General features: G+C 40.7%; 1 pseudogene; it reads left to right on the top strand.

The window, feature by feature from the left end:
* The window catches only part of LOC130072743 (von Willebrand factor A domain-containing protein 1-like), a 5,726-nt pseudogene extending 589 nt beyond the window's left edge, over positions 1-5,137 (top strand).
* Positions 5,138-11,734: the final 6,597 nt, after the last annotated feature.

Here is an 11,734-nt window from a genome sequence, read left to right as displayed (position 1 = left end):
GAGACACTGGGACTGGAAAGTTGTCACTAGGGTGGTGCACTTTCAAAAGTGTATATTCACACATAAAGGGTGTATATTAGTACATAAAGGGTGCATATTAGTACCTAAAGGGTGTATATTAGTACATAAAGGTGTATATTAGTACGTAAAGGGTGTATATTAGTACGTAAAGGGTGTATATTAGTACATAAAGGTGTATATTAGTACATAAAGGGTGCATATTAATACTTAAACGTTGCAAATTAGTACCTAAAGGGTGTATATTAGTACCTTGTGAAAGAATACCACTGCAGTGACAGCTTTTGTTCCTTCTCTTCTGAGAGTGTATAGCATGACGGAGGAGGTTTAGTGTGTCCCTGCTCACAGTGTGTGTGTGTGTGTGTGTGTGTGTGTGTGTCAGAGCTGATCCGTGCCGAGCGTCTGCAGGTGTGTGTGCTTGGCTCTTCCAGTGTTGTTCTGCAGTGGCGGCCGGTGTTCAGCTCAGATCTGGGAACCTTCGGTCTTCACTACAAGCCCGACCCATCAGACGGCACAGCGCACACACACACCACCCTCAGCACCGGCTCCGTCAGTGAACACACTCTTCCAGGAGACTCCAGCTGGGCCGAACTCACCGGCCTGTGGCCAGACACACCCTACACCGCCTGGCTCGTTCCTGACGACCACATTCCCTACAGGAGAACACTCAGCGTGAGCTTCAGGACTCTGCCCGGTGAGCGGACGATCACACACACATGTCTGACTAACCTTCATCCTGCCCTCGCGGTTTCCTTCCCTTTATATTAGAAAATGTCCTGGCTCTTCCAAGCTTTATAATGGGAGTGAATGGGCACCATTTTTTTTAAGTCCATTCAAGTGCATCTATCCATCATAAAAGTGTCCAAAACGGCTCCGAGGGGTTAATAAAGGCCTTCTGAAGCGAAGCCATGCGTTCTTGTAAGAAAAAATTCTATATTTAAAACTTTATCGACTAAAATAACTAGCTTCCGGGCAGACGGCCATACGCAACTAGCTAGTTATTTTAGTCGATGAAGTTTTAAATGTGGATATTTTTCTGACACTGACACATCGCTTCGCTTCAGAAGGCCTTTATTAACCCCTTTGGGACACTTTTATAATGGATATGATGCATTTGTATGGACTTCAAAAAAATGGTGCCCATTCACTCCCATTATAGAGCTTGGAAGAGCCAGGACATTTTTTTATATATCTCCGATTGTATTCGTCTGAAAGAAGAGTGTCACACCTAAGATAGCTTCAGGGTGAGTGAATCATGGGCTGATTTTCATTTTTGGGTGAACTATCCCTTTAAGGCTTAGAGTCACTTCGGGGAACTTAAGGGGATCATAACTGGGTGCACCATCTCAGTTTTACCCTTTCCATGGATGTGGTGGGTAAGGCAGCAGAAGTTGAGTGCAGAGCCCCTGTCCAAGTCTGGCGTTCGACAGCCCTCTATCAGAGCCTTTACGGATGACCTCACGGTAACAACACCATTCGTGCCAGGAGGCCGGTGGATACTCCAGGGCCTGGAGAAACTTAAATCCTGGGCAAGGATGAGTTTCAAGCCTAGTCCAGGTCCCTGGTGCTGAAGAGGGGGAAAGTGCTGGACAAGTTCCGCTTCCAGGTGGATGGTATTGTAATTCCATCCATCACTGAGAAGCCTGTCAGGAGCCTTGGCAAGGTCTGTGACTGTAGCCTCAGGGATGCTAAAGCCATCCAAGCAACCATCAGGGAGCTCGAATCTTGGCTCGCCACAGTCGAAAAGTCTGGCCAACCAGGGGTGTGTTTCCCGAAAGCATCGTTAGCCAACTATGGTCGCAAGTTCTGTCATTATCAGCATAGTTAAACAAGTCTGTGTTTACCGAAACCATCGTTCCAACGAACATACCCAAACAGCATCGCAAAGTTGTGTGGTTGGAGCGACAGATCTCGACCTGTAGTTAGAAGAAGAGTTTCTAGATTGCATGACATGTGGACTCAATAAATCCTTATCTTGAGCAAAATAAGCAAGCTGACATTCAGTAAAACCTGCGTCTTTTATTTGGAATACATACAAATGTCGTTTATAGCTTACAGCTTTCCTGTACCTCAAACAGTAGAGCGTTGGCGCTTGCAACGCCAAGGTCATGGGTCCGATTCCCAGGGAAAGCAAGAACTGATAAGACTGTAAATGTGTGCCTTGAAATGCAATGTGAGTCGCTTTGGATCTGTGGGCCTCGAGATTTCACGTAGTGAAACTGCGCAAAGCTTTTAGGTTGTACATCACACGCATCACACACATGACCAGCGTCGGCCAATAGTGAGCCTACGTGTGGCGTACAACACAGAACCGTTGCGCAGTTACACTACGTGAACTATCTCGAGGCCCACAGAGAAGGAAATGAATAGTTGAATAAAGTCGTTATTTTTGTTTGTTTTTTTCACACAAAAAGTATTCTCGTCGCTTCATAAACTTAAGGTTGAGCCACTGTAGTCACTCGGACTATTTTAACGATGTCTTTAACTTTTCTGGGCCGGTAAGTTTCGATCCCTGAGAAGCCTATGGAGGAGTGATCCAGCTCTCAGATTTAATCAAAAATATCTTAATTTGTGTTCCGAAGATGAACGAAAGTCTTACGGGGTTGAACAACACGAGGGAGAGTAATTACTGACAGAATTTTCATTTTGGGGTGAACTATCCCTTTACGGTCTCTCGCACCAGAGAGGCACTACTCTGTCGGGACTCCAAGGACCCGAGGGCGGGTTGCGGACAGGTTGGCGGTGGAGAGCAGAGGAAGGCCTAGAGATAGCAGAGTCCCGGCTGAGACACAGGGCTTTGGTTGGCACTGTAGCTACGGGCCGGGCAGGGTTAGGAGCCAACCCAAAAACCAATTGCTGAAGAGGAAAAAAGATCTCTTGGACTGAGATCTGGCAGGCAGATCCACAGCGGATCAAGTTCTTGGTTCGAGCAGTCTATGATGTCCTTCCTAGCCAATGTCTAGAGTCTAGACAATAACTTTATTCTAGAGCTGCAGTAAAGGCAAAACGATCTCTGTTACTGCCATCTCCTGTTATCACTGTAAAGCTGCTTTGAAACATCTATATTGTTAAAGCGCTGTATAAATGAAGGTGACTTGACTTGACTTGAGAGGGGTTCCCTTGAGCACATCTTAAGCAGCTGCCCAACAGCCCTCACGATCAGGTGCTAAAGGCTATTGCAGAGTCCATCTCCAAAGCTATGGCCAACAATAAGCACAGCTGCCACTGGCCTTGACAAAGGTGATTTTGGAGATGGACTCTGCAATAGCCTTTAACGCAAGCCGGCAGTTGCTCTGTTCACCTCGGCTTCAGATTGGGAGCTTCAAGTCGATCTGGGGAGGCAGCTCAAGTTCCCAGTCCACATCGTGGCAACTGCATTGAGGCAAGACATTGTGCTAACATCAGCCTCTTCGAAGCAGGTAGTCTTGATAGAGCTCACGGTTCCTTGGGAGGACCGCATCGAAGAGGCGAATGAACGGAAGCGGTCCGAGTATCAGGAGCTGGTGGAGGAGTGCAGAAGGCACGCTGCGAGCCCACTGAAGTCGGGTGCAGAGGCTTTGCTGGTCGGTCACTGTGTCAGGTCTACACGCTGCGTGGCATTACTGGGGCTGCGAAGAGGAAAGCCATTAAGTCCGTCTGATCAACCCTGGCTGGGTCACCTGGGTCGGCTGGGTCACCTGGGTCACCTGGGTTGGCTGGGTCACCTGGGTTCCTGGGTCACCTGGGGAAGGGTGTATGATGTTGAAAGACCCGAAACGCCCAATGACCTCAGGAACATCACTGAAGATGTTTCCCAGCGCATCCTAGGATGTATCTTTGACGCAAATACTAATACATTAATAATTGAATGATGGCAAAATTCCTGCACACAAGATACACAAAAGATGTTGTAAAAACATTTTTTTTTTAATTTCAGTAATTTATGTACATCTTGTGAAATAAATTGCTGAAATCAAATGACATTTTTTTACTACAGTTTTTTTCATATTATTAGTTCAAAAGTTGACAGTGCTAGTTAATTCCATAAATAAATATTTGCACCGGAGACAGATGTTAATATCAGCTGTAAACTGCAGTTATGAATATGAGAATGTGATGTTTGTTAGTAAAGCGAGTTTCACTGGTTCCAGAGCGGTTCGGTCCAGCAAGCGTGACGGTGTCGGACTTGAGTCCAGGTGGCTTGCGTGTGAGCTGGAGTCCGGTCCAGAGTCCGGTCCAGAGTCCGGTCCAGAGTCCGTTCCAGAGTCCGTTCCAGAGTCCGGTCCAGAGTCCGTTCCAGAGTACGGTCCAGCCTGAGCAGGTCCAGAGTCCGGTCCAGGGTCCGGTCCAGAGTCCGGTCCAGAGTCCGTTCCAGAGTCCAGTCCAGAGTCCGGTCCAGAGTCCGTTCCAGAGTCCAGTCCAGAGTCCGGTCCAGAGTCCGGTCCAGAGTACGGTCCAGCCTGAGCAGGTCCAGAGTCCGATCCAGTGTCCGGTCCAGAGTCCAGTCCAGCCTGAGCAGGTCCAGTACCGCGTGGAGTACGGAGAGATTCCCAGTGGCCCGGTCCGGACTGTGACTCCGCCCCCCCATTAGAGCTCCACCCTCCTCACTCAGCTCCGCCCACTCACTGAGTACCTGATCACTGTGACTGCGCTGCACCCCTCCGGCCAGCAGAGGGCGCTGTCAGTCCGAGCCTGCACACCTGAAGGTACCTCACCTGTTTGGTATTGACACACTTCCTCTTTATGCTAATTAAGAGTGTTAATTAGTGATGTGTGTGTTTCAGGTCTCCCGCCGCTCGCTGACCTCCGGTTGACCCCAGTGGGGCGGGGCCTGGTGCAGGTTGATTGGCAGGGGCAGGGGGCGGGGCTTCTGGGCTACTGGGTGAGTTGGAAGAATGAAGATCAGCCTTCGTCCTCCTCCTCCTCTTCCTCAGTGTACCTGCCACCTCACACACTGTCCACGCGGCTAACGCATCTGAGCCGCGGCAGCCGTGTGTGTGTGTCGCCGGTGTACCGCGGTGCGCGCGGGGAGGGGCTCTGCTGCACGGCACACACTTAACACACACTCAACACACACTTAACACACACTTAACACACACTCAACACACACTTAACACACTTAACACACACTCAACAAACACTTAACACACTTTACACACTTAACATAATTAACACACACACGTAACACACACGTACACTCAAAAAAGTGCTCATTGGCATTCATTGGATGACCATAAATCACTCATTTTAGATCAATTTAAATATTATACATTTATAAGCAGATGTATTTTAATTTTTTTGAATAAATGTAAATTGCCTAGGTTCCACATGTAATGAGAGTGAATTTACTTGGATTAATGACTGAAATTTAAGTTTGTGGCCTGACCACGCCTACTGCGCATGTCACTGAGAGCTGTTTGGACTGCGTGCAAGGAACTTTTTAGCCGCCATTCCAGAACTTTCGACGGATAGCCTACTGCTAAAGTTGGGTGAGTATTTAAGAAATTTCTAACAATAACGATTTAATTTCTTAATCAGTCACAGTTAAAATAAGTATTTCCTCTTTATGTGCACTTTGTTAGGCGAAGCTGTAACGTATTAAATGGTGAAAAAAAAACGTTTCTCTTGACCGTGAAATCATTAACGTTAGTTAATTACCATTAGCTTTAAGTTTGTTAGATGTTACAACTGTCTGTTATTCAGAGGTGTTTTGTGTAGGCTATTGTTTAAACTAAGAACCCAATTGTCTGGTGATACAGTAAGGAATAGATCGTATTACTGACAGTTCTCCGCACTTTTCAACGGTCGTGATATGACGTCACATTCTGCGGCATCTTTTTTAAAAGCATACATTCAGTAGGCTAATATATAACAAATAATAATATATATACATGTAAAAATATACAATCTCCTCTAGTGATGCGTCGTTTATTTTGAACAAATCCTTTACTCGGGAGTAAGTTATTGAGTTGCCAGAGTGAGTCGACCGTAGTGGACGTAACAGGGCATTCCGCCATCTTAAAAGTGAGATTCGAATCCGAAGGGAGGGGACTCGGGAGCGAACATGTTCAGGTCGAAGGGCACTGAGAACGGCAAAGGGAATAATGGAACATCGATAGAGATAAACGTAGAGGTAAAATCACCCAACTGTCATTGCACAGTGTCAGTGAGTGCGCACTGTGTCACCATCAGTCAGCAGACTCCGCACTTACGATGGTCGACTAGTGGTGGACTTCTTTCATATTCTTTCAGATTATGAATAATCAAAGTACCCGTAACCCGGCTAAATGGCCGTCTTGACAAGTATCCTCTTGTTTATGTCATGTGAACAGTTGAGAAAGAAACGGCGTTACAGTTTGTCAGTTTTTTCGGTCCGTGATGTCAGGCTTAAAGTGACAGCACACACCTAAAATTATGTATACTGTTGTCTGTCATTAATATTGATAAAACGACAAAATACAGCTTTAACAAAGATGAAAATATATTTAATTTTTACAGTGAACAAATAGTGTTATTTTAAATTTGTGCTTAATTATTAATTTTTGTATCGGAATACTACTGTTAGACTTTGTAACTTTATTTAGTATTCATCTCTGCTTGTAATTTGTGTATTTGGTCTTATTTTATTACCGACTGTTCACTTGTTTTAAATAATGTGTGAACTGTGGCTAGTAGTTTTTGATGTAGTAGCTATCAAACAACTTTAGCTTTAAGTAATAAATGAAAACAAATATTATTATTTTTCCTGCTGATTCGGAAAACATTCAACAGTCTGAAAATAATTGCAAAAATTGTTCACATTATTTTTTGACTGATACTGAAATTCTTTATTTTCCTAAATAGAAATCTTGGACCAGTGCATATGGACCAGTTCTATCAACTTCTACAAATAAAAAAAACGTGGCAATCTCCTAGTGGCTGTAAGTACTGAATTTTGAATTTAATTATTCGCAGGCTACACATAGTCATCACTTCATTAGCTAGGCTTATACCTGGCAATTTAATGCTATTCAATACAACAGACTCTTAATGAGTCTAAAGGTGATGATACACAGGGCAACTTTTTGAGCAATGTTGCTGGGCAATCTTGCCGAGTGATTGTTGCTTGGTCACTCTCCCATTGAAAATTGGCAATAAATTTCTATTTGGATAATTTAGGTCGTGGGCCCTGGGTCTCATCTAGGGCTGTAACGATACACCAAACCCACGATTCGGTTCGTATCACGATTTTTGACCCATGATTCGATTCGTATCGCGATTCTATCACGGGGGCGGAGCTTGGGTTGAAGAAAAGATTTTTATATATTTTTTTATTAAATAACATTTGAAAAACCTGTATAAACTGAACACCAAAGAACAATATTAACTATGCAAATTATTAAACTAAACTAGGCAGTCCAGGCTGCTGCTTTTGGGCTGTGTTCTGTGCTCCAACTAAATAGATTTCGGGATTGTGCCGTAGGATATGCATCTGCATGTTGGACGTGTTGCCGGTCATTTGAGGAAGCTTCTTAAAACACTTACGGCCCATTGTGTGGGTCTTGTCAACTAGCCTGCACGATTTCCTCACGTTCTTCAACTAGCTCGCGTCACATGGAAGGGTAGTACTCACATGACACGTAACATGTAAAAAGACGCTTACAAGTGAACATTTTTTTAATAGTTGGTTGGGATGAGTCACTGAGTATTTAATTATAGAATATCAAATAGGTTGTGTGATTATTGTCTAAAAAAATCTCCATGTTTTCGGTGCTTGAACTGTATGTCTTTTCATGTCTTTACAGATCAATGCAGAATTCCGATAAGACACACCGGCTTTGCATTTACAAAACTAGGTAGGATGAACGCATAGTTGTCTTTTCATTATTCTTTGTATGGCTATTTTCACTGTCAAATTTCCTCTTTAGACTCTTTGATCGTGCCCTTTTCTCTCACCAGCTAGCTTAAATTTGAACATCACTCTGCACACGACGTAATAGCGTACCTCCAGCACGCAAACAATTAAAAAAAAAAGAATTCTGCCCCAGCCCTCAGTGTTTCTGTTTGTAATGCAAGTTTAGTGGGATGTTTTGTTGTTTTAACCATTACACACACACAATGTTTGTTTCTTGTGCTTTTTTCTAACTTCAAGGACTGTGACCAGGCTGAGAAGTCCAAAGAAGAGATGGTCCTGGGATCTGTGTCCTCCATCCAGAAGGTGCACAACAACCACCAAAAGTGTCGATTGTAATTGAGGGAGTAGAGGTACTCGGGGAAATTCAAACTGTTCTGTGTGCCATCACTTTGCTTATGGGCATCATTTATGCTCTTGATTTGAGGTACCCATCCAACCTACAGCACACTTTCGAGGTCTTTCAAAAACTGTTTCTTAATCTGGATGGACAAAGGCTGTCAGACAGAGTCCAAAAGCTCAAGCTGAAAATGTTTGAGTAGATCAGCTTTTTTATTTTTATTTTATTTTTTTGTCTGTATTTTCTGCATTAAAAAAATGAGCACAATTGTAAACAATTAAAAAAATTGTAAATGTGAACTAATTGATTACCTGACAGAGTAAATTGTGTGTTGACAATTGTTTTTAGCCATTTGTGCAGTTCTTAAATTCATGAAATGAATAAACAAAGTATTTTTTCAAAGTATTTTTTGGTATTTGTTTGCTTTTTTGGTGTGCTTACTGTAATTGCATATTTCTGAAGGTATGGTAATGTATAATAATAATAATGCATTAGATTGTGATTGTCTTTACACCTACTAGAAAAACACATTGGTCCGTGTACACAAGTTACATTTTACTCTGGAAAAATGACATTATTTGAATTTAATACAGTAAGTTTGACTTTCATTAATTTTTAAGAAAATGACATTAGGTCAATGTAATACAGTTAAGTTTAATTTCCTAGAAAATTATATTAGGTCAATGTAATAAAGTTCAGTTTGATTTTCAAGAAAATTACATTAGGTCAATTTTATTGTGATAATTCAGATAGAAATAGTTTGATTACATCCAACAGACATGATTACATACAGCTTTATTAATGTAATAATTTTATGTGGAAATTTGCCACATGATTAATTCACATTCAACTGATGAGGTATTTTTTTGAGTGTAACACACTTAACACATACTTAACACACTTAAAACACACTTAACACACACTTTACAGGGAAATGTAAAACCTGAACTGGATTCCATACTCAACTACACTGCAGTTTTGGAGCAGTAAGATTTTTTATGTTTTAAAAGAAGGCTCTTCTGCTCACCAAGGCTGCATTTATTTAATAAAAACAAAAACAAAATAGTAATATTGTTAAATGTTATGACAATTTAAAATAACTGTAATAATTTTATTATTTTTTAAATTTGAATAATATTTCACAATATTATTATGAATCTTTTTTGTATTTTAAATCAAATAAATGGTGAGCAGAAGAGACTTCTTTTAAAAACATTAACAATCTTACCGATCCAAAACCTTTTACTGGTAGTGTAACTGTACTTGTGCAGCTGAAATTAGCACTGGCTAACGAAAATAATAATTCAAATTAGTGTAAAAAAAATGATTATTGACAGTTATGAAAACCTCATGCAATCCCATCCTGACACCTGAAAGCTACACTGCTGCACACACACACACACAGTGTTTCAGATCTGAGCTGTTATTATGTCTGATATGTGTGTCTACTGCCACCTAGCGAGTGTAAAACATCATCATCACTCTTATCACTGGATTGAGTTGACTTAACTGAGATGTTGAGGATAGAACTGCAGTATTAAAGAGAAGAACCTTTTAATACATTTGATGAGTGTTTCATAATATTTCATATTATTACGTCTGAATAAAATACACTTTTATTACAATGATAATCTGCCAAAATAACTAAACAGTTTACTAATGTAAATGTTTAATCTTCTAATTTTGTGTATGTTTTGAGGGAATTGGTGTATATTGTGTTTCTTGTTTATAATGTATTAAACTATTTTCTGAATGTAAAGCTGTCTGGTTCTCACACACCCAGCCAACAATGTTGATTCCCAACATTCCCATAAATAACCGAATGAGAACCATATGCGGATAATGTTCAGTGTTTAAGTTCTCTTAACAAGTATTGCTCCTACTGTAAAACCGCAATAAAATACTCTATTTATTATACAGTCAAACCAAAATTTATTCAGACACCTTCAACATTTCTCACATTATCACAGTTTATTGGCTATAGTTAAAATGGTAATAAAATATGAGCAGAACTCAGAGTTCTCAGATCAGTGGATATTTGACTGGTTTTGTCCGTCCTTCTGTTAGACTCTCACACATGAATTATGTTGAATATCTGTCAGCTATTAAATTTAACTACACAATTAGAGAATACCAGTTTAGCTCAACCAGTGACCAAGCAATGCTTGTTCAGTCTGTGTGTAAAAAGAGCATTACAGAAAACACACTTCAGCAAAAACATGGTCAGGTCAAGTGTCTGAATAATTTTGGGTCCCAAATGTTTATACATTTTACTGATAGTCACTGGGTGATTCTCTGAATTGGGTGCCCTTCAAGTCCCCCAAACTTGCTTCAAAGATTTTCAATTGAAGGAAATCACAAAATGCATTTTAATGCTGTCAATTAATAGAACCAGGTGCCTTTGCATTATAATGCAACACAATTTCTTAAAAAATTTTTTTTAATTTAAAGATAAGGTTGCCTAAGTAGTAGACAACAAGCAAGTTTGCATGTCCTCACTAACCATCATTACATTTTCATTGCATATTAAACAAATAAAAAGTACAATTAATACCAAAATGTTGCTGCTAATATAATCATATGTTGGTCTACTTTAACTAAAATATACATATATATAAAAAAAATAATTAATTATATATGAAATTACAATATTTATACACGTCCTCCAGTTTGTTTTCAACCCCGTCACGCCATACTATTTACCCCCCTATAAAAATAATGGATCAATCCCTGTGGCATCTCATCCAGGAAGTGACATCACACAAGTCTCTTAAAGAACATGCTGCAAAGAAAGGCAAGTGTCAGTATCTTTTCTTACCTATATTTCATGTTTTTCGCTGTCAGATTAAGATTGTCAGGCTCAACATTTCAACTCTGTTGTATGACTAAATGATAGTAAACAACGGTTTGAGAAGAATTAAATAATAGTTTTGCAAAACATTACAATTTTATGATGTCCTAAATGCCATGTGGTGCTACTGTCTTTGCTAAGTAAGGAGTTATGGCTACTATTAGCCAAAAAATTCAACCCCGTTACATTCAACCCCGTCACATTTTTAGTAAAACAGGGTTGAATCGTTGTGACAGGGTTGAAGGTTTGACACTTCTTAGTAGATTACTCAATTGTAGACTTGTTGTATTGTGATGTGAACTGTCAGAAATAATCGATTATGCCATTTTATTTTCAGACATCGCAATGGCAAAAACAGCAGCAGAGAAGCAAAGACAGTACAGAGCAAGAAGGGATGCAGACGCAGAGAGAAGGGAAAAATATCTCAGGAGTGAGCGTGAAAGGTGGAAAAGGGACACAGAGGCAGGGAAAAAGAAAGAATAAGTCGTAATATATAATAAATAAATCCATTCTATATTGAAATAATGATGATCACTTCAACCCTGTTATCATTTTCAACCCCGTTATGCTGAGTTCAACCCTGTTATTTGATAGTTTTTATTAATATTTTCGTGATAAGAAGACAAATTAGGTCAATGTTTGTTTTGCTGTGTGT

Source organism: Rhinichthys klamathensis, unplaced genomic scaffold (genome assembly GCF_029890125.1).
Source record: "Rhinichthys klamathensis goyatoka isolate OS25496 unplaced genomic scaffold, OSU_Roscu_1.1 h1tg000504l_1, whole genome shotgun sequence".
In the NCBI taxonomy this organism is placed as follows: Eukaryota; Metazoa; Chordata; class Actinopteri; order Cypriniformes; family Leuciscidae; genus Rhinichthys; species Rhinichthys klamathensis.
This window is presented reverse-complemented; position numbering and strand designations above follow the sequence as displayed.